The sequence below is a fragment of the Accipiter gentilis genome, chromosome 16, assembly GCF_929443795.1.
Source record: "Accipiter gentilis chromosome 16, bAccGen1.1, whole genome shotgun sequence".
Lineage (NCBI taxonomy): Eukaryota > Metazoa > Chordata > Aves > Accipitriformes > Accipitridae > Astur > Astur gentilis.
The window spans coordinates 25,396,250-25,419,963 of NC_064895.1; the positions used below are offsets into that span (position 1 = coordinate 25,396,250).

A 23,714-nucleotide genomic window follows, 5' to 3' on the forward strand; every position below is an offset into this window, starting at 1 on the left:
TGGTCTTTACATAATTTTACTTCTCTCTCTTGCCAGTCACAAATGCTAAATTAATATCATGTAAAGCATAAGATAGAATTTCTAGTCCAAAATAGAGAAGTGTCTTTAGCAGAAGTTTGCAAAGAGATGTAGCTAAGAACATGGCAATAGCTTCTGAAAGCAGAGAATATATTTAATTTTATTATGTAAAGAGCTCACATAAACAATTACAGAGAGGTAAGTCTTCTTTCCCTCACCCTCACTGAAAGTGGTTTGGTTAATTATTAACCAAAGTTTGAAATTTCTCTGCAACCACAAGATATAATAAAATTCTTGGGTTTGGGTTGGGTTTTTTTACGTCCTGCAATCTTGTGAACTTCCCAAACAGTACAACTAACTGAACAGTTTAATTTGTTGACATTACCTACTGTCAATGTGGCTGACGAGATGAGCAGATCTTGTTCCCTCTAAACAAACCAAGAACCCTACCTTTTCATATTGCCAGACTCTCACACTGTTGTATTAAAAATATTATCGCTAGGCATTTTGAAGAGTACTGCGGCCACACTTCTTTTGAATGACTTCCGCTTTCTTCTGTTGCCACTGCCTTCACGATAGTTTCTTTGTGTATCTGCGTTGACCTCCTAGACAAGATGACAGAACTAGGAGGAAAGGTGGCTTTACTCAGTGTGCTTCTTGTGATTCTGTAGTGACATGTTAAAAACTGCAGAGAGAAATATTGAATGGATATAATAGGTATCTGTCATTATATTCAGTGAAGTCACGCTTTTGGCCGTTTCCACCCTTAAAACTAACCTAAAGGTCACGTAGAGAAGTTAGGAATATACATTTGCACACTGTCTCTTCCATTTCTCTTAATCCTGTTGATCATTATTCCACATCAGATCTGATTTTGTAGTCAATAGGTGCCCTGACAGAGTCTGCTGTAGGCGAGGAGGAAGGATTTTTCTGCATGCCCAGATGTTGTACACTGTTTTCTGATGGTATTTTACCATTCGTGTTAGCAGTCCTACTACAGAAGCAAGGAAAAGAATGAAGAAAAAAACATTTCTATGAGCTATATATATGTTCAGCTCAACCCTAAAATGGATAGATTGGACTGAACTTCAAGTAAAAGATGTAGTTCTACATTCTCTCTATAGAAACAAGAAGAAAGTGCAGCTCTGCTAATGCCAAAATGCTGTATGACTCCAGTGTAAGTTTGTGATACTTGCACAGGAGGAATGTAAAATCAGTCCTAGAAACCTAATCATGTACTTATCTATCCCGAATTACATGACGTGTTGGAACATACAGGAAATCTCATACGAGGAATAATAGGCAAAATAAGTTATCTACAGTATTCAACAACAAGTTTTTTGAAAACAAGAGCATGTTACTGCTCTTGAGTGCTGACCATTGAGAAAAGATTGGGGAAAGAAAAAGGAATAACTTTAAATGCTTTCCTGTCTTCCAGAGTAATACTACATGAACTTCAGCACAGTACAATTATTGGGGTTTAATAAATTATTTTAACTTTGTAGGCCTATGCTATTCTGAAGTTTTCTTGGATATGTGACTATTGAGCAGTAAGAAGGATTTACAGAAGAATTTTACCCTTGCTGTAAATTAGTGAGAAAAAATGGACAGCTCTGGACTCTTTTTCATTTTAAATAATTTCCATCTCATTCCAGCCATTCATACAAGGCAGAGAGCAAACATTTTCTTTTTCGTTTGGGAGATTATTTTTAATTTAGCTAGAGTTGGGTTTTGGCTTTCTGCTATGCTGCCTAGTGTGAGGCATTCAGTAGTCTCCCCAAAATTTGCTATGTATCATTTTTAATGTTTATAATTTAACAGCATTGGGTTTTGAAAGACTTTATCGTCTGTACGAATGGATTGAGTTTAAATCAGCAGTATATCTGGAGAAATGAATAAAACTCTGGACCTGCAAAGTGTCTGATAATATTTCCCCATTTAAAATTGCAAGAAGTTATAAAATCAATGATCTCTGTATGAAAAATCCCATGCAGATGATTGCATTTTAAACCAAAACCAGACAGGAATATTCTAACTGCCCTTCATATTAAAATACAGAACTTGTCAATTCTCTTCTTTCTTTTTTTTTTTTTTTTCCTCCCTGCGTTACATTTTTTTGTCTTCTTTTTTTTTTTTTCTCACCTTCTTATACTTTCTCACCTCTAGTGAGCCAGGACTTCTCAGTTCTTAGACTAAAGCTAATTTCTGCACTGTCTGGAAACTCACCCTCAGTAGTGGCAAGACCCACACATAATTGCAGAGGCAGATGAAGGTATAGGTATTTGACTAGATTGCCAGCTGGGAAGCCATCCCTGTTTTCTCCAGATTCAACATCACACTCCAAAAATGTGAAACCCTGCTCCTTTCCTTCTCCGTTGGGTTACAGGAAGGGATCTGCCTTGCTTTAAGACTTGATTAACATGTTTTTCAGTGATGACTCATTCATATTTGGCCCAGGTACTTACCCATGGACACTTCAAGCTAACTCCCCAGAAAGATCTCTGTGTTTGAGTTGCTTGCCATGGAGATTGATGTATGAGGCCTTGATTCTGCTCAGCTGAATAAAATTTACTTGTTTCCTTGGCACAGTTCACAAGAGGATATGAACTGGTAGGAGAGTCCTCTTCTGGTCTTGCGTTTATCCTACCAGTAAACAGCCTTCACTGTGGTGTGGGTTGTTTGGCTTTTCCTCAGACCGCTTTCCCATTCCTCAAGGTGGTTGAGAGCTGAACAACCAGGTACACCAGATCAGAGGACCATGAGAACCTTTCACATCCAGGTATTGGCTCTAATCTTCTCTTGGTAGTAAAGTGGTGTCTTCATCAAGAAACTTCCATGTATCGGGGACTGACTTTGGGATGGATGCATTCAATATGAGGTTCACCCATAGGTTCTTCCCCAAGCACCATCAGTCGTGGTCTCATATTGAAGCTTGATGTTGGAGGATACAGTGAGTGGACCTTATAGGTTGGTTCCTTACCAGGAATTTCCAAATTCAACCTTTCCATTGTAGATGTAAACAAGAAAGCAGTAGTTCATATCTGGGATCCCTCTCGGTTATGTTTCTCTGGTGAAACTGTCTGATGTAGATCTTGCCTTATGTTCCAGCTCCTCACGTGGGATTCAGGACAACAAGTTATCTCAGTTTTTCATACGCCATCTCACAGCTTGGGCACCAGGTTGTTCTCAGTGTTAGGGTTCTCATCGCTTAGCTCCATTTCTTACACACTACTGCTCCAAAGGATGAAAAGAAGTGAGTTTAGTTTTTTCTACTCATTTGATTAACCTTTTTCATTCCTCAAGTCTGTCTTCTTAATAAGAAGAAAGACTTTCCATGAGTAATGTTGGGGTGCAGTTGGTGGCTGTCTTTCCATATCATCCATCCTTGTGTAGGATAACATGACTGTTACATTTCTTTCTTCTAGTTAGAAAACTCATCCCCTAGCAGTTTTGGTTCAAATTTCTGAATACAGCAGGCTCTTGACAACAGCCAGTCTGTTGGTTATTACATTGATCCATAAAAATATCCCTTCTAGTGGCTTCAAAGAGATCAGGGAAGGGTTTAGATCTTTCTGATACAGTTTTTCCCTCAGACACCATAGAAAATAGCTCAGACTTCTGTCTAATGTTATCTCAAGGTTTTGCACTACCTAGAAAATAAACATAGCCTATGTCAAATAGTTCTTGTTACTGAGGTCTGAAGAAATGGCCTTACTTCGTTATGTAAAAAACTGCTGTAGGACTGTTAATATCTCTCCTCCATGTTTGATTAGACACATGCCACCAGATCTCTACATCATAGAAGTATATTTGTTGTGGAAGTCTTTTTGAATGTAGATTGCAGGGGGCTCCTCAGTACTCCATCTACATTTTTACCAAATTAAGACACAGTGGTCATTGTTACTGCATGACAGCTCAAAGGTGTGCTTGTATGTCTGGATAGAGAACTGTGTCATTGGAGTCATGCACTATGTGAATATGCATGGAAGTAAGCCCTTGAAGAAGGAGAGGTTAATTTTCTGTCATGGATTTACATATAATTTGGTGGTATATGTTCTCATCTGCCCGTCTTTTCTCAGTTTTTTCGGACTCCCAGGGGGTGAGAAACAAAGCGCTTTTGTGACAGTTTAGCCAATGCAAAAAAATAACCAATTACGGCTAATCCACTCGACTGGGAGTTGTAATGGCTTCTCAGTACTTCAGGAAGGAGCTCTTCCTGAATACACCATCAGTCATTTTGTACTCACCATCTAGTGTTTAACTGGGTATGAAACCAAGATTACACTTACTGCGTTAGTGTCCTGGTATGCTTTGCTTCCTTGTGTGAATAGGTTTCCCAGAAGAATCGACATGCGTTTCCTAAATGCATTCATAGTGGGCCAGTGACTGTTTAGCCCAGAACCAGTTATGTCACTATCTGAGAATTAATGTAAATTGTTCTAAGTGAATAAATAAATATTTCAAGACTGTTAGATAACTATTAGTTTTGTTAGATGGATGTTTTTTACAGAAATAGAGATACTGAGCATTTTCAAGCATTAAACCATTGATAGAGGTGAAGAGCACTAGTAACAATAATAATTGCCATGACACTTGGATTTTTCCTAACACATTTGTTATGGACATCTCAAACTGCAAACTTTTTGCTGTAACATCCATTGAAATGTTCTCTTGTTATTAATGGAGTAATATCTGACATGCCGTGTTTGGCAATTTTCTCTGAAAGAATTGCAATGTATTGTATCTTAGGTCTGTGATACCAGAATGAGGGACAAGGGAGAAAAGAAGAGCAGAAACAAAGCAAAATTTCTTTGAATATTCATCCCAGGGTGCTTACTGACTGTGAGAAACCCTTGCCATACAGAATTCCTCATAGAACCTGTGGCTCATGGACTTGCACACCAGCTGGCGGGTCATGTTGACTGATTCTGGTAGTGAGAAAATCAAAGCACACTATGGGATAATGGATGTTCTCTGACTCCAGGCTTCTGCATATGTAAAAAGGAATGTGGGGATTCCACAGTTTCTAGGTTCTCCACCCTGAAGTCTAGGATATTAATCGTAGAATCATAGAAAGGTTTGGCTTGGTAGGGACCTTAAAGATCATCTAGTCCAACCTTCCTGCCATGGGTGGGAACATCCTCCACTAGACCAGGTTGCTCAAAGCCCCATCCAACCTGGCCTTGGACACTGCCAGGGATGGGGCAGCCACAACTTTTCTGGGCAACCTGCTCCAGTCTCTCAGCATCCTCATCCCGATAGAACTGCCAGCTTCATTCTTTCAGCTTTGAGAAAGAGTTGACCTATGTTGACCTGCATTCAAAAGTTCAAAATGATTTGGCATTCCACTGCAGTTCGAGGCATACGTGCTAGAACCCTGCTATTGCAGAGTTGTACTGATGTGATTCATGTTTTACTTTTGGTTTCACTGAATCTTGCTGGTTTTGACTGGTTGAACCCTGATGGAACTGAGATGAATCTCATCAGTTTTAGTTGCCAGATGCAAACACACTTTCTTTGCAAAATGACTAGATTTCTGAAGGAAATCATGCAAAGAACTTCTGTTTTGTAGAACACTTCAAAATACTAGTGTTAGTTCGAAAATGGAAAACCTGAGTGTAAATACAGGTTGGTTTTTTTGCTACTGAATAGCTCAGTCCCATACGCAGAATTTAGATTTTATTTCTGTTTAAAAAGCAAATATAGGAGAATATTTTTTTAAAAAATATGGTATTCTTTTGGGACCATTTTCTTAAGATGGTTAATATGTATTTGTAAAGCATGAACAGTGATATTTTCTGAGGTCTTTCCCTTTTGTGCTGTTTCATCATGATTGTCCCTCTCTTCCTTCTGATTTGGTGATAAGTGTTCCTAATGAGGCAGCTTTGGAAGAAGAGTTAAGCTGTGTAATTTATTCTTTAGCAGCATTTGATGGATGTTGGTTTGGACAAAAAGAGCACTTTGAAAGTTTTGTAATCATATGGTAAATGAGAACTACCATTAAACTAGTGAAAATGATCCGTTTGCATTTATTTTGACCTTAATAGCTATGTCAAAATGGCTAACATAATTAGAGCATTTAGGTTTTGTCTCCAAGTGCAAGCCACAATGGAAAGCAGCAAGTGTACTCTAGGTTATTCTGCATTGTATTGTGTCTAAGGTAGTCTAGACATATATTTTATCCATATATTCTCTACTAACAGTATTGGGTGGTACTTAGTATTGCCTATTTTAAGGCATGGTCCAGACTTTCAAGGAGCAGAGAAATAAATAATTGATCTAAAAAAATAGTGCCATATAATATTGCAAGACAGGAATGGGAAATATGTAACTCTTCATCATTTGGGATGATGCAGTTCCATGTGCTGAACCTGAATCTATTTCTCTGTGCATTTAAGTTAAAGAAGTGAGACATTTTATGTGTATTAATTCATTGCAGGCTAAATCTTGCTTCCTTGGTCAAGGAAAATGTGAAATTTCTCTACATAGGATTAACACACTTTTTATATTGAGACATGAATTTTTATATGGATGTAAAATTACTATATATGAATATTCAAATGTTTTTATGTAACATCTATTTGTAATTGTACTCTTCTACACGTGTTCTTTTTCATATTGTTCACTTAGATAGTTAAGGAGTAGAATCATCCTGAATGCCCAGTCATTAAACATCAGCTCAGTCTATCCCAGGATTTCAAGTACAATGATATTGGTATTACAACCCTTTACATGGAGACTATAACCACATGATTAGATCATTTCATGGTTCATTCGGACGAGTGGTCTAACTATTAGACACATTGAAGTATGACCTAGAATGAAGAGAGTAAGAGGATTACTTCTTTTACTTGTACAGAATATATTGGAGTTCAACGGGAAGTCAGTGGAAAGTCATTTAGAGAAAGAGCAAATTGCCATATCTTGTAGCATGACCTGGGTACATCCCTCTTTCTTCAAGAAACTTTGGTTCTGGACTCTTACTTACTTTACAACATGGCAGCATCATTGATTTCCGTAAGACTCAGGATTTAAAGGGGATCAAAATCAATACCAAACCAAATTATAACAAGCTCAATCTTGCTATAGACTGGCCAAAAAAGTAAAATAATTATATGTTAGATTTAGATTAATCTAAAAAGCTCATCTCTGTGAAGTGCATAGTGAAAATGATCTGCAATCTTGACTGGGTCTGTAGGTATAATCCTAATATTCATCCAAATATTATTCTAAATAATAATATTTAATATGCCAGGGTGTTCACAAAAATGTCAGATGCATGTTTCTTACCAGGAATACAAGTATAATGTCTTTAGATAAATAATTTTATTTGAATTGTTTGTATTTCTAAGAGTTAGAGTAAGAAACAATAAATAATTCTTTAAAAATATTTATTCTGTGATCAATATATAGTGATTACCTGAAATCTTGGTACAGAGTTTTAAGTAGTACATGAAGAGTTTGTAGGTAGTACCTGTGACCATGAGAGAACAACTCTAGTAAAAAGTACAGCTAGAATCCTCTTCTCTGAAATTGAAACGAAGTGGTCAGCTGCAACAGTGGAAGACCACAGGCAAAAAGAATAAGAAAATATTTCCTAAACAAATTCTTTGTCCCCTTTAGTTTATGCCAGTTCTGAAATGAAATGGTTTAGATGTTTAGTTAAAGAGAAACTGAGTTTATAAATGTAAATTGTAATCCTGCACAGACCCGCGGAAGACAGTGGCCGTTATTCAGCAGCGTATGCGTGTGTAAATGGAGCATATTGAATGAACAGAGGGTATAACCAGCTTTTTCGGGGGTATTTACTTTTTTTGGAGAGAATTCTCCTTCAGGCTCCAGGTCATTTCAGTATGAAAAGACTTGCTAGTCTAAACCTTCTCTTGTTAAAAATTTCAGTCCCATAAAATTGCTTAAGCATCATAAAACAATGAATATTTACAAAACCATGTTTATGATACTCCTGGTGACATTCCCTGCACGAAGAACATGTAACACCAGAGGATGGTGTTTGGCAGAGACTTGGATTATTTGGACCTTATACAGCGCTGCCTGTACTCTTATAGGTTCTTAAATAATAAATGCAAGTATTCCATGTAGGCTTCAATACGTTACATGTACATGTAAATTATAGTTTCACAATCAAATTATATACGTAGTCAAGACCTTTCACTTCTGATGTTTTAAAAGTGCTTGTTATTGATCCTGATTGAGCTCGGCTCTTATGCAAATGCTTAAATCAGTTTCTGTTGCAAAAAGTACTGAAGTTTGTCACAAAACTTTAGAAATTCCAATTTAATAAAGACGATAATTGACTCTCCGATTTCCCTTAGAAAACAAAATTTGTGGAATAGTACCTGAAGACCTGGCAAAGCTGAGCTTGTGAGAGACTAAACCAGCAGATTCGGGGTGTGGAAAGAGAGGGAAACTTTGAAAATATAAAGGATAGTGTGGCGGTATGATATTTGTGGAGATAAACAGAACAGAACACTTTTTGAAAAGCAAGTTTGTTTTAGGTGCCTTAAACTTGAAGAAAAATTCAGCTTCACTTCTGGTCTGCAACTTAGTCTTCTTACTGAAAGAAATTTCTTTCTGCGTATTTCAGACCAAAATAGCAGTGAGAAGTAGTTCTGGAATACAATTTTCAGTAATTGCTTCAATATACACAATGTGGATACATTACATCTAAATTTTTCTAAAGCACTTGAATGATAAGAAATTTCAAACACTGTTTCCGAAAGAAATTAGGTACATAGAAACCAAATAAAAAATCTCTGATATTTATGGTCCTGTATATTATATACTACCCCTATTGATATTCAAAATCAATTGATACTGATTTTGAAGAAGTCAGGATTTCATTCTCAATAAGTTTTCAAAAATGAAATGTATATATTTATGTCAAACAGCATTTGAAAACTTTTCCTTCGGTTATACATTCAGTTTCTGGTCTAGAAAAAGTCAAATTGACATTTTTATTGTTTCTTCTCATTTTGAAAGGAATAAGCAGCATTTTAGTTCATTAAACAGTTACATACTTATGATGTCTTTGTCTATACTTCAAGCTGTTGTCTGTAGTTATTTGTTATTCTACAGTGTTACCACTGCATTTGAAAAATATGAGTTCTTATTCTATAAAACCAGTAGGAAGTCAAATCTCAGTTTGGAAATCTTGTTCCCTTCTCTCCCAACCCCCAACCCAAGGTTCCTCCTTTCAGATTTATGAAAGAAAACATTTCTTTCTGTAAAAGGTTTTTGTATGCCAGCATCTGGAAGTGTTTATTTCAGTGGCGTGTAATCTATCTGTGGATTTAGTTAGCACCAGACCCCCTTTTGTGTACTCCTGACTTAAAATTTTTATAAATGATCTTGTTGAATTTGTGCCAGTGTGCACATGGTTTGGCTGATTGCTGCATATATCCTTTACCTGCCAGTCACCTTTGATTTATATTCCTTCCCCTCTGCTTGTGCCTTCCAAAAATGGTGCCACTGAACTGTCCTCTAAATCATCTTACTGGATAAATTACTCCAAGATGAGATGGTACAGTTTTGGCCGACTCCTCGACAGAAGGCATTCCTATAATCCATCCTTGCCTGCTCTGTGTAGAACCATTCAAAAAAGAGAATGAACAGGGGAAATCAGGCTCCCTCTTCGGTCTGAGCACTATTTCTTCCAGTGCTATTCAAAAATGCAAAGTCGGACATTTGATTTATATGGCTCTTAATACCATCTGAAGACACATAAACTGTTTGAGAATCTCTCTCATACCCTCTCCTGAGCTGAACTTCTTCATTATATGAGTTGAATCCCAAGTATATGGTTATACGGTTTTCTCCCAGAAAGATTAAATTGTGAAAGAATAGCGTATTTAAGAATATTTTAAAGCATTTCACTTGGAATAGATTGTACAATATACATGACAGTTCTTTCCATGATAAAAATCCCTATTGGTTTCCTTAAACTAAACAGCTAATAGTCCTTCAGAATAACAACAGTTCTGTAAGCTTTACTTAATGACATTACTAATTTGGAGAGTTTTATGAAGTTTCCTGGAGAAAAGCAGGTGGCTTGGCAGTAATTTAAAAGGTTCACAATTTGTGGTAGCGGTTTCAGGGGGTTTCATGTTTCTAAAGAGGGAGACCAAGCTGCATATTACTTAAGAGTGTCTGACACAATGATGTATCATTTTGGACTAAGTTTCCAGAAGTTCGTTGGTCATTAAATGTGCTGCTTGACTTTATATTGCAGTTTCCCAGCTGTCCCTACTGGGGGTAATCTTAACGCTCAAACAGAATTTATTAATGAAGGCATAAGCTTGCAGCACTGATGAAGCAGTAAGTTGCCCAGATGATTTTATTAAACAGGAACATAGATTTTTCGATAAGACAAAAATGTCATTTAAGTAGATTTGAAAAGAACTGGCTCATTTTCTGCAGAGCACTGGGAAAGTATTTACAAACGGTCTGGATAGTATTTGATATCCTGTGGGGACATTTAAAATTCTTGGATTGCACATACATCAGTGTCTTACTACACAACACAGTACGTGAATTGTTGCAAGCAGCGCGCCCGGCTTTCAGGCAGTATAGATGTGGTTCTGTTGAGGTAGGAGATACTGGCATGAAGTGGCTCTGCTAATGGAGTTTGCACAACCACGTGGAGGGTCGCTACTCCATTGTGTCGCTGCCTCTTCAAGCACGTTACACTGGAAGTCCTAAACGAAACATGTGCATCTCGCTAAACGCAGGAGCTCGCAGCGTAAGGTTTTATTACTTTTCATGTCAGATTTAGCAAATAAATGTACTAGCTCTCTCGGTGAGAAGATAATAACTGAGCTACGAAGTTTGCAATTGACCGAATCTCTCGTATAAAACAAAGCAACTCCTAATGTCATAAGCCTTGTGTAATTATTTTTTTCTAACTGTATGGCCAGATTCATATACATACTAGACACATTTTACACACAGTTGTACTGATGTAAAAGGATCTGAGGGTAAGACTACATTACTTTTTAAATGTAGTGTATGTTCTTATATGCCTCCTGAGAGGCTTAAAAGTCATTTAGTATAAATGAGAATCTGACTTCTGGTACTTTGCTCAAGGCAATCTAACATGTAATACGTAAATATGTATTTCAGTATAATATATAATATAATTCAAATATAATTCTACAGCAGATACTGGGGGGAAAAGGTAACTTAATTAAGTGTTCCGAGATATTACACAAAGAGAAGATATATAAACGTGCCCATCTACAATGATTTACTTTATTTTTTGTAACGATACTGACATCACATCCATGCAGCATGTACATTCTGGTACAAAGGTTAATAAATAGAAACTTGATAATTGAAGAATCTTAGGAACAAAACCTGAAGAATCTTAAGAGCAAAGTGGCTTTTTCTTACTTGTCGTTACACAGAATAATAGTACAGCTCCCTGCAGGTTTCGTGTTTTTGTGGGTCTGTTAGATTTTGGACAATATCATGTAATTATACCATTATATAACGCAAGATGAGTTGTAGCTGTATTCTGTTCAATTCTTTCAGGTTTCCCTTGAAAATGAGCATTCATTCATATTTCGCCCCCCCCCCCCCCCCCCCCCGAAAGATTTAAAAGTGCTTTATGAGCTAAAACTGCTCGTCTTTGTCGGTCCAGCTATAGCAGGGGACTGAGCCAGCTCAGCTGTGAGACGCAGCAGCTGTGTAAGTCTGCAGCAGCGCTGCACGGCTTTGTAGCACAGGATGTGAGCTGTCTAGATGAAACATTATGAGAACTTTAGAATCATGTACTAGAACTGTTTGAGTTGGACTTAATCTACGGTTGAAGAAAATTGCGTGGAACTTAACTTCTCGCGAACAGGATCTCCATTTTAGATGTTATTTCCACCACTAACGCTTGACAGGCTTGTCCTATTGTATTGAGCTTGGACAGAGGCTATACCTGCGGACGTTTCTGGCATCGCGGACTTGTCACTTTGCAAATAAAGAATGTAAAATCTCCAGACTAACAGGGTAAACCTGGAAAGGAACAAATTATAATCTGGGAATGCTAAGACCAAGTGGAAATATTTTTTATAACTCTTATTACCTGTTATTTTCCATTCTAGTTGCCTACTCTTTTGTTCCTGAAGTCCTATAATAATACTCAGACTTGAGCACCTGTTGAGTTAGGCATTGCACACAGGAGAAGACAAAAGATTTCCGAAGTTTAAACAGGGACTTTGTGGTTTGTTTCTGTCTATTTATCATGCCGCACACAGTGAGGTGTCAGTTTTCATTTAAATCTTTGATACTGCTAACAGCAAAAAAAGTTGTTTAGCGACCAGTGGTACCAATGATGCTTGATTTCCTCTGGTCTGTGTCCTTTCTCCTCCCCCGTGGCATGATGCTTATTTTCCCCTCATCCCTCTGATATGCCTCCAGGCAGCAGAAGGCAATGCTGCTATGTGGTTGCTAGAAAATCTCTTTTAACACGTTAAGTTCTCCTTTTCTTCAAACCAGACCCATTTCAGGGAGCCTGACTGTGCATTTGGTAGCGTTTGCAAATATTTCTCTAGCAGAATCAAACGAAAACACCAGGCTCGAGGCAACCGAACACATTTCATGAATTTCAGTTTGGGGTTTCTGTGTTTCTTCCCTTCCTTGAGGTTTTGCACTATTCCAGCTTTCTGACTTTAACTTCAAGGTCGTGTAAACCTCAATTCAGCAAAGCAATCATCTGCTTAATTTTTAAACTATACCTTCAGTCTGACAAAAGCGAGTGCTAAATCGAGGCTTTCAGTATTATTAGTAATATATGTTTTGATTCATCTGTTATTTCAACGTTCCTTTTTTAAAATGCATTGCACATAGGAGGAAAAGATGGAGGAGGATGCTTGTAGGAATAAAGGATTTTCAGAGATGTAAACAGATATGCAGAGAAATATACGTTTATAGTTTATATTTATATCTATATCTAAACATATATCAGTAAACAAAACTTAGAAAATAATCTTCGCCATGTGAAAAGCTTGAACTGTTTTTTATTTGTACATAAAGTGATTCTTCCTGGCATCTTGGTTTCTCTGGACATTTAATTTACAGTAGCTCTTTTGTCAGTGATGGTGACCTTAAAGGCACCAGTAGTAGGTTTGATGAAGAAGACAAGATCCCGGCATTTCTGCTGCTGGGATGAAAGGTAGAATGTTTCAAAAATATATTTAGCGGAGCAAGAGAATAGTTTAAGCAAGAGGTGGACTGAAATTTGAGATTCAGTTATTTTTGTTGTGTTCCATTTCTGAAAATAAGAATGGATGCTGCTCAGCTAAGTGCAAATTACGCCTTTGTGTGTACTGTAAAGGTAGGTGCCAGAATAAGAGAAGATAGCTAAGGGTCCTTAAAAAGTACTAGCAATAAGCATAAAGTGGGATGAAATTAAGATCGGATCCATTTTCTGGCCTTGTCATATTTGCCTCACTGGAAAGTTTTGGAAGATACTTAAAGGATTCAAACTTAAACACGATGCAACACTGGGTCAATATTGTGGTGCTAGCAGAACTAGAGAAAAATCATGAAATGAAGGGAAATTCTTGAAAGGAGTATCAGACTCTAGAAATTGAAAAAAAAGTTGATCAGGTACCAGTCATGTTTTTTGTGCTGTGTAGTACTTTACTTGTATCCGTGACTGCGATGTCCAGTTTATGATTAAGCTTCAGCCAGGGCTTTCAAGTACATCCCTTGTATCTGCTGTTCCACAGTGCCAGAATTTCACAGTCAGGATGGTTTTTTTGCTTTTAAACCAAGAACTTCTTACTCCTATTTATATCACCCTGGATAATTCACTTGCCTTCTCAGTGATTTAGTTCTCTAGTTAGTTATTGGTAGAAGATACACCCTTTTCTCCATGTTACTTAGTTACAGGAGAGAGAATATGAAGAGGCATTATTCCATGGTGAGACACTGTTTTGTGTCTCTGTAAGTATTTATGTTAGTTAATATGCACGTGGATAAAATATGATGTTTTGGTCTTTCATAAAGATCCTGAGCTGTTTTGCAAAGCCCTGAGAACATGTGCCAAATAGGTGGTCTCCTTCAGGCTTCAATTGCTGAATGTGTATGGAACCTGGCATATTACCTGAGTGGTTAAAAACCATCCTGTTCTGGTTTACCAATTTCGAATGAATTCCACAGCTAAGAGCTCTGCCTAAGAATTATATACCTCTAATTTCACATAATAGAAATGGCAATAATGCTAGAAGAATAAAAATAAGAAATAATAAGAATAAATAATAAGAATAAAAATAAGAAAAAATTCACACAATAAATGTTTGCACAAGGTTGCTAGCACTGGCAGGTTAGGTAGGTGGGGAAGAGGCTGGTATCCAGCCTGGAGAAATTGTACTAATGCAACATTTCAGGCTGTGTACTGGCACAGGTCGGTCTTTAAATGTGGTGATGTGCTGACAGGATTGTCACTTTTGATGGTAAAGAATTGAGACAACAGGAGAAAAAATAAGACTCTCTAGGGATCCACATGTGTTAGTTTTACTGCAGAAGGTGATAAAACTGCTGGAAGCAAGCAGTCTCCATGCAGAATTATTGCAATACAAATGGCCTGGAAGTGAGACATACTAATTTCACTAGGTTAATTTTGTCGGTGGTGAAGGGTTTGGGTATTTTTTTTCCTTGCAAGAAGGAGGACAAATTATTAATATTTACTGTCAAGAAGACTGTAGTTCTAATTGGTGTTTAGATACGATACTTAAATTACCATCAGAAGATATAGTGTCGATTCGGAGTGTAGATTAGGTGCTTCTGAGAAAAAGCATACAGCTATTTCTGCGTCTGTTAACAAGGAAGTTTGAACAATCTCACCATTGTGCATGGAGGGGTTTTTTTTAAAAAAAGAAGCATATGGTACAGAAGAAAGGTATATACTTGTTTAGGAAGCTTGGGGTTTAATAGCTTACTAGGTAGATGAGGTTCATCTTTGTCCGTAATTTACTATGGTAATACTTAGGTGATAAAAAGAGATAACTAGGTACAAAAGAGAAACTGCATGGCTCAACAAATTGATAAAAAGCTATTAATCACGGCTCTTTAGAACCTGTTGAAAGCCATTCATGTGATCAGGGAATATTTTGAGACATAATTTTATAACTAGTTCTAAATTATCAAAAGTGACTAGACGTTTTGAATGCTTAGCCTGAAATATGTAAAAGAGTACTGGTTTTATTGTGGTTTTTTTTAAAGGTGCATGATGGCATTTCCTGAAAGCGGGATTTTTTCTGGAGTCTCAACTTCCATAACAGATGTAAATTGCCATTTAACTTTAAAAAAAGGGGAAAAAACCTTCTTACTAAGGCTTTTCAATGTAAGAACATTAGTCAAGATCCAGGACTCGTCTGTATTTGTATATTATTTGTAATACACAAATGCAGAACAGAAGTTAATGATGGTTCAATAGATTTTGCAATATATATAGAAGATAAATGGCAAGATTTGATAAGATAAACAGGAGAGTAGAAGGGAGATGGTGTTGTGTAGCTTGTGAGGAAGTGGTGTCAGTATATAAATTTTCCAACTAGTATGAGATTTTTTCTGCAGGAGTCATAGCACAGAAGGGTTTTGAGTGATAGTGGGTGACGAAGTTAGTCTGCTGTTTGCTTGTTCCTACCAAAAAGTTGATGCAGAAGATGTGCTGGCTTGAACGTTTGGTGCGTGCACAGCAAAAAGTGGCAAATGCACTGATCCAGATTGGAATCTGGCATTTGATGGTGGATGTTCTGCTCCACAGGAGGAGGATAAGTCACGTAGGAAAATGAAAAGTAGCTTCTGATGCATGTGGCTGAGAGGAAGATTTGAAGTGGTTGGCAGGAGAAATTAGCTTGGCAGGAGCCTTATGACTTTGTATGAACAAGAAAATGTTGGGTTTTTTCAAAGCTAGATTCATAAGTGTTCCTGTAACCTCCTCAGTGAGAAGATCAGAATCTGGACAAAGGGTAAGGAAGGCAGTTACGTGCCACTGGGATAGTTATCTGGAAAGAAAACGATAAAATATAGCTGCAATCCGAGCGTGAACATAGAGAGCGTACAGTATCAGAGGCGACACCATGTTATACACCTTGATGCTGGTGGTGGTGGTAACAAGGTTCTTGATGAACAGAGATGGAGAATTTGAAATAGGCGGGAGATGAGGAATTCCAGTTTATCCACATTCAGCCTCAGCTGGCAGCTTGACGTGAGAGCTCTCAGAGGGACATGAAAAGCTAACTAGCCTGAGTTATCCAGCCAAGAATCTTTATCGGCGTAAGAAACACTTATTGCCATGTCTGTGAGCAAGGGTTACAATGCATAGTATTATTTGCTTCCCCTAATTTATTACACACTTCCCAATTCATCAAAGCACAATTTCCTTTAGGTTGCTGAAGCAACCCCTTATATTTCTTATTTCTTCACGGAAAGAGTTCATTCCCAACTTCATAAACTTTATTTTTAAGAAATTGCGGGTTCAAGATTTCTAATAATGTCTTTTTCCAAAAAAGTAATATTTCACTTTAAACTGATGTGGCAGTATTCATTTGCCTGCAGTCAGCAGCAACCTTTTGGCTTTAGTACTTACTGACATATACCCCATGAATAGCACTGGATATTGAGAAGTTCTGACTTTCACCATTATAACTGAGATTGACATTGTAATATCAAGTCAGAGAAACTTTTCCCAGAGGGACAAACCCAGGCTGCCCAGGTTTCGATATCCTCATCTCTGTAGTTCTTTAACAGTATGCCAGGAAGCCTTGCACATGCAAACACCATCATGTATTTTTAAGCCACATATCAACTGAATTCAACACATTCCCTCCATTTCATGCTGTGAATATGTGATACTCGTAGGGTAGCCTCAGTATCATTATAGATACTTTGAATTGAAGCAGACATACGGAATAATATTCTGTCTTAGGACCTTTGGACACCTTGTCAGGGTGCAGAAGAAATCTGGAGTCAAGTGCAGTATAACGTAAAGGCAATAAGGCTTTGCTGGTTGGTCTGAGAAGTCCTTGATGCTGCTGTATTTTATAATATAGATACAGGCAGAGTGGCTGGAGCTCTGCATTCGTAGTGAGTGTTGCAATGTGAATCTTCCAAACTTGCAGACTTTTAAACTTTCCAGTTCTCCAAACGTAGTTCATTTAGGGTCTAGTTTCCTTGACAAATATTTTTGGAAAAAAGTTAATTGGGGATTGTAAAGTAATGAAGAGGACAGGTTAGTGATGGAGAGTTACTGAGTTGCCATTTGATAAATGAAGTCTAAGTAAAGTATTTTCATTCCAGAAGAGCCAGGTGTTAAGTATTTAATCTGTGAATTAAGAAAATGGGCAACGTTTACAGGCTCTGGGGCAGTATCTTGCGAAGTAGTGGTTTTGAAAGAGTGTCCTGGAGTCTTGGGGAATCACTTGAATGCGATGGGGCCAATACAGCGCTGTAGCTGAAGGGATTGATGCAGTCCTTGGGCAGGCAGGCAGCGGAATAGGAAATAGAAGACTTTTCTGCTGTACCGGGCAAGCACAGCTCAAATATTATTCCAGTTTGGGTGTTCGTGTGTTTGTAAAAACCTCAACAATTGGAGAGGGCTCAAAGATCTAGGAGAAATTGTGAAAGACTAAGAAAATCCCAACATGGAGATACACACAGTGCTTTAGCTGTGGAGTTTATGCAACTGAAGAAAGTGTTGTGTAGTCAGTCTTTAAGAAGAAAAATCTCATGGTTTAGGGTTTTTCAGTCCTAGCATTCAAAGTTACAAAGATATTCAGGGTGGGATTGCTCTGGCTAGATACAAACATCTGTATCTGAGCACAATGACTAGGTTTTCTTTATAGTCAATCGAGAGAAATAAGCATTTCTGGGCTGTAATTTATCTCTTCCTAAGGTAGATGTTTAAGAGGGGTCAAATGAACCATGCTGTGGAAATGCCTTTTTCTGTACCTTTACAGGATGATGTATGTAGATATTGACATTGCAGAGCTCTAGATTAGGTGAGAGGAGTCCTTCTGCTAGTATGCAGCTTGAGATTTCAGCTAGACAAATTCAAACTAGAAATAAGGCATATATATTTTTAACAACATAACTAAGTGCTGAAATAACTTAACCGATGATTGTGACAGATTGTCCATGACTGGAAATTTTAAAATCAAGATGAGATGTTTCTGTAAAAGCTACGCTCAAGTGCAGCCACAGCTATTGGATCTGTAGAGCCAATTCAAGAACATTGTGTGGGTTGTGTGATGCAGCAAAGTTAGATTAGATGGTCCTTTGTATCCCTAAGTGCTATGAATCGTACTTTGCTGGTGCTTTGGTAAAATGTAAATGTGAAAATCCACTTTGAATGCAGGTCAACAGCTTTATCTAATAGGAATTTCTGATGTTCAGGTGCATAGTTTCAGAGGAAGTAATTTGCCTTTCTAAATATAGCAATTTCACTTCAGAGTTACAATTTTCAATACCTTTACATTACTTTTTTGTTACACAACATAGTCTGATCTCTTTTCTAAAAAATTAAACATCACAACTATGTAATATAAGTTTTTGGGAAGAACCTATTGATTATGAAATTGTGACATTTGTTTTTAGAAATAAAAGTTTGATAATTTGTTACTAGAACAGGTAGATTAGAAAAAAAAATCAGCATTGCTCTTAAAAGTCAATGGAATAACCCTTTTTTCAAATTGTCAGAAAATTTGGGTCATAATTCCTATTTGCGGTATCTCTATACATTCTTATAAATATTCATATTACTCTTATATTGTGAATGAAATGGCCTAAATACACCACCTTAATTAGAGTAGTGGAAATAACAAGTTATTTCCATTCTTTGAATGTCTTTGGCAAATTTCCATTGTGTCAACATAATTAAGATATATTAATATTAATCTGGTACGTACTGTAACTTTACATAGTGGAAAAATAAAATAAAATGGACCATGAGAACATTTTTCAATATCAGTTTCAATTTTAATACTTTATATTGTTGTGAAAAGTTATAAAAATGTGTTATTATTTTATTACCCCATTAAGAAAACAACGCAGCAACAGATGCTTGTTACCCTGATTTTCTCAGTCTGTTTATGGGGATGTTTTATCAAAATGGGTCTTTTAAAAGTTATAAAGATGTAATACTCTCCTAAATTAGGTCATAAATGCCTAATGTGGAAAACTAATACATTTTATTATTTTTCAAGTATGGTTTTATGTATATTAAAATATGCAGCTGTTAGGAAGTCTGGAGTGTGTATAACAGAAACATATTGCATTACAAGATGTTAGTGTCTTTCTCTGAGTATGTACATTCTTTATGCATATACCCACACAAGTTTTTGGCATGTAGAAGAGACTACATTAACATTTTGGCTCAGTATTATTTTCTAATATCATGGATTATTTTTTTATGAATAGATGTGAATGCTAAATATACTGAGCGCATACATGTATTTCTACTCTGCATTTTCCAAAATATTCTCTTACACAAGTTGAGCATATAGATCTTAAACGTGTATATAAACAACATTAAATTCCATCACATCAGCAATTGTATGCTGCACTTCTGAAAAACGGTAGATGCTCCCGCACCAGGAGAGGTAAGAAGACGATCTCTTAGTTTAAACCTTGTTCTGTCTCCCGTGATAACCAGCTGGGAGGGATTTGCGGTGGAGGAGAAGGGATTCAAACGCCTGCTCCTTGCAGGTAGCATGGTGACCACGACTGCTTTAGGAAATGGTACAACCAGAAGAATTTTCAAATTTCCACATAATTTGAGGTGGATAGACCAGTTGCCAAAGATGTACTTGCCGAACCTCAACCTTCTTGTCTCCATTGATGGAAGCCTTTAATGGTCACAAAACAGCGTGTAAAGTATACACCAAATGTTGTGGCAACGATGGGAGTGTACCAAATTAACAGGGGCCCGTTTCTCACACCCCCCCACACACCCTCCCTTACTAATGTATGGGTAGGGGAAAATCTATGGATAGTATCATTTTATTATAGAAGGGAAACAGGATTACATAGTTTTGTGACATTTTATTCTAATTATTGCAGCATTGTTTGGCCACTTATACTACTTTATTTAAAAAAACCACAACCAGAGTATTTTTGCTTTCTCATGTTCAAGCCCTCATGCTTGTGAAGAGCTGATAAATATACATAAAACTATCTTACCATCCTTCAGATACTTCGTCCAAAACACTCCTTTTTTTTACAACGCTTACAAAAACTGTGTCAGTAATTAGGTTGTCAGTGTGCTGATATCAGTCACACTGGTGTACAATTTTTTCTTGGCATTTCCTTTTTTTTTTTTTTTTTTCTGTGTGTACCTTTTGCCCTTACATGAAGATAGTTAACATCTCAGGAAGAAGTTTTATTTTGTTTAATATTCCTCTTGTACTTTAGACAGTAGGGTCACGAGCTGTGAGTATGGACTCAGCACTGCAGCATTAAAATAAATAACTATAAATCTCATAAAGCAGCAATTTAAATGAAGATAAATTAGTAATAGATACTTTTCCTATAAACAATGTGAAAACTCAACCTTGAACCAGGAGAACCAAGTTAATGTCTAATACTTGCAACTTCATCTTTGGTGTGTCTTACCAAGATCAAAATAAAATACCAAGAATCGTGATCCTGACATGAAGGAAAACTCTTTCTTCTCGCTAGGTCTAGTCTCATTGTGTATGATTTCCTACAACACTTGAGTATGTGGAATCATTGCAGGCCTCTGTCCACACACACTTGCCTTTATCCTCACTTTTAAGCTTTCTGTTTGCAAGAAGTGCTGAACTGTGGAACCAGATTTCCTCCATATTCAGAGGAATTTTCCATTTGATGCACTGCAAGCTTGGCTCTGCTTATGAAACCCTTCTTTCTTCAAATCCTTGAGCAGTTGGGCTTAAGTTTTAGTTTGGGTGACATATGAGTCATGCTGCTTCGCCCACTTCTACATCTGAAGTCCAGAAGCTCAGAGATATCTGGCCCAGGGATTTGGTTTTGGCCTAATTCTTATGCTGGTGATTTTCCGTCTTCTTTTGTCTTGTATGTATTTTCTGTAAGGATTAGAAAGTTTGCTACCAATCTTATTGCCCAGCAGATATTGATCTTGTCGTGTTGTGGCTGTGTTTACGTTGATAGATAGTTTGTTAGAAAAATCTGCAGCATGGTGCCCTCTCTTCTACATGTCCCACTCACTTATGTCTGGTTGTTTTCACTTATATCTGGTTGGTGTGGCACGATATGGTGGCTTATATTCGGGTTTTCAACCTGGGCTGGACTCTTGTCACCTGGGGTCTTTCCACAGGGAAGCATCTGAAAAAGGAGCTTTGGAGAAAAGGGCCTGGGGGTGCTGGGGGACACCAAGCTGACCATGTCCCAGCAACGTGCCCTCATGGCAAAGGCGGCCAACAGCACCCTGGGCTGGATTAGGCATGGCGTTGGCAGCAGATCGAGGGAGGTGATCCTTCCCCACTGCTCAGCCCTGGTCAGAACCGTCTGGATTGCTAGGTCCACTGCTGGGCCTCCCAGTACAAGAGAGACATGGGGGTACTGGAGCAAGGCCAGCAAAGGGCCGCTGAGATGATTAGGGGACTGGAACATCTCTCGTATGAGGAGACAGTTCAGCCAGGAGAAGAGAAGCCTCAGGGGGACTTCATCAAGATGTATACATACTTGATTAAGGGGGAGTGAAGAAGACGGAGCTAGACTTTTTTCAGTGGTTCCTTGTGAAAGGACAAGAGTCATTGGGCACAAATTGAAATACAGGAGATTGCACTTAAAAAGAAAAAAACTTTTTCACTGTGAGGGTGATCAAGTGTGGCAACAGGCTGCCCAGGGAGGCTCGGGAGTCTCCATCCTTGGAGATACTCCAAACCCAAGTGGGCACATCCCTGAGCGACCTGCTCTGGGTGATCCTGCTTTGAGCAGGGGATTGGACTGGACAGTCTCTAGAGGTGCCTTCCAGCCTCAATGAGTCTGTGAATTGCAGTGTTGTTGAGAATATGTTTAGGGATTGTGTAAATTCAAGTTTTCTGTCTTACCATTTTTTGGATTCAAGACCTGTATTCAAAAGGCTTTGTAGATGTACCCGTTACAGTTAAAATCATGCTGTAACACATTTGCCTCCCTTCTAACCATGTTAGGAATTGCACATGAAGCCTGCATGCCATACAGTTTTAATTAACTTAATTGATCACAGTAGCTGTGCTGCCAACCACCAAAGTGTTGATAGGACTCCACCGGAAGCTCAGCTAGTCTGTCATCATCTGGTCCCAAAATGTGGTTAAGATGATCCTCCCCTTTCAGAACTGTAGGTTTTTATGAAGTCTGAAATTCAAGCTAATGCGCAAAATGCTAAATTTGCTGTCGCTTTCTACTTTTCAAGCATTGCAAATAGGTGACCTACTGGAGTGTTCTGGATGTAATTCACATTAATGAAGTAGATTCTATAGAGGCAGCATAAAATATGCCATGGTTTCATTAACAGGGAACCATGGTCAACAAAGAGTTTAGTCAGTCCTTCTGCCAGGAGTTTGTGCTTGAGAAAAAGTTGGTCAGAGGTAAGCTTTTACAAAACTAAACACTTGAGACGTGTTTTTCTGAGTGAATTTCATAAGAGGTGGTTGTTCCTGGTGGCTAGATATGCCTGTTGCTTCATTACAACCTGATAGTGTATTTTATGGCCTGCCTCTTGTTGAGGCGTATTTCTTAATTTAGCACTGAGTCAAAGTGTTCATAACAAAGTGGAGCGAGACCTCGTAAACAGTTGTTTCATGGCTTCAAGGTTATTTTTTGAGATATCTTTTCTGGATTAAATATTTCAGAACCAATTTGGTTATCTGCTTGTCGCTTCTTTCTAAACCAAACTAAAAGGCGTTAACACCCAGTTGTACGCTTTTCTAGGCCCAGGCTTCATTAATAGAATGCATCTTCTCTGTCTGCCTTCCCCAGAAGAGTGGGAGGAAGAATAATAATAACAATAATAATGCAAGTTTCTATCTGAAAGTCATTTTTCTCTGCTATGCAGCCAGTTTAATTTTAGGTCTCTACACACCACTAGGACTGTCAGGGAATGCTGAAAATGGCATTTTCTGAACGATAAGGTGCGTTGCTTATCCTGAGAAGGCACGACAGCTCATCTGGAAACACATCCTCAAACTGTGCGGTGCTGAGTGTGCTAAACTGGACCAGGCTGCAGGGCCACCCACATGCTCTTGCTCAACAGGGACCCAGATGGCTGCAGCCGTACCAGTTGGCTCGTGTTATAGGAGGGTACTGGTGCGGCTCATTTAAATGTAACATACGTTTTAAAAAAACAACAATATTTGGGGGTAGCTAAGTGTTGCAGGATGCCCTTGCAGAGGATGCAATTCAACTTGAATATACTATTGTGTGGTCTAAGCAAGCCACAAGGATGGTTCTCTGCATTCTCATTATACCCTCAGACTTTACAAATGTAATGTTTCTGTTATCCTGCCCGGGAATGAAAGGTGTGCACTTTTCTGAACGGTTCACTTTCCAGTTTGTAAGGTGTGTAAATTCAAAGCAGTTATACTTGGGAACTTAATTTCTCCTCTTTGTAAAAAGAGATCTGAGTGCCCTTGTTTTCATACTGAGAACTCCTATCTTTAAGGTGCAGTAAGTTGGGAGCGTTGCTTGTTTGGCAAGTCACT

The 23,714-nt window shown here is 37.9% G+C and overlaps 1 protein-coding gene across 1 annotated transcript in view; it reads left to right on the top strand.

Moving 5' to 3' along the window:
- SUPT3H (SPT3 homolog, SAGA and STAGA complex component) overlaps positions 1–23,714 on the top strand; it is a 281,477-nt gene that overhangs the window by 227,968 nt on the left and 29,795 nt on the right. The gene's annotated exons all lie outside the window — the stretch shown is intronic.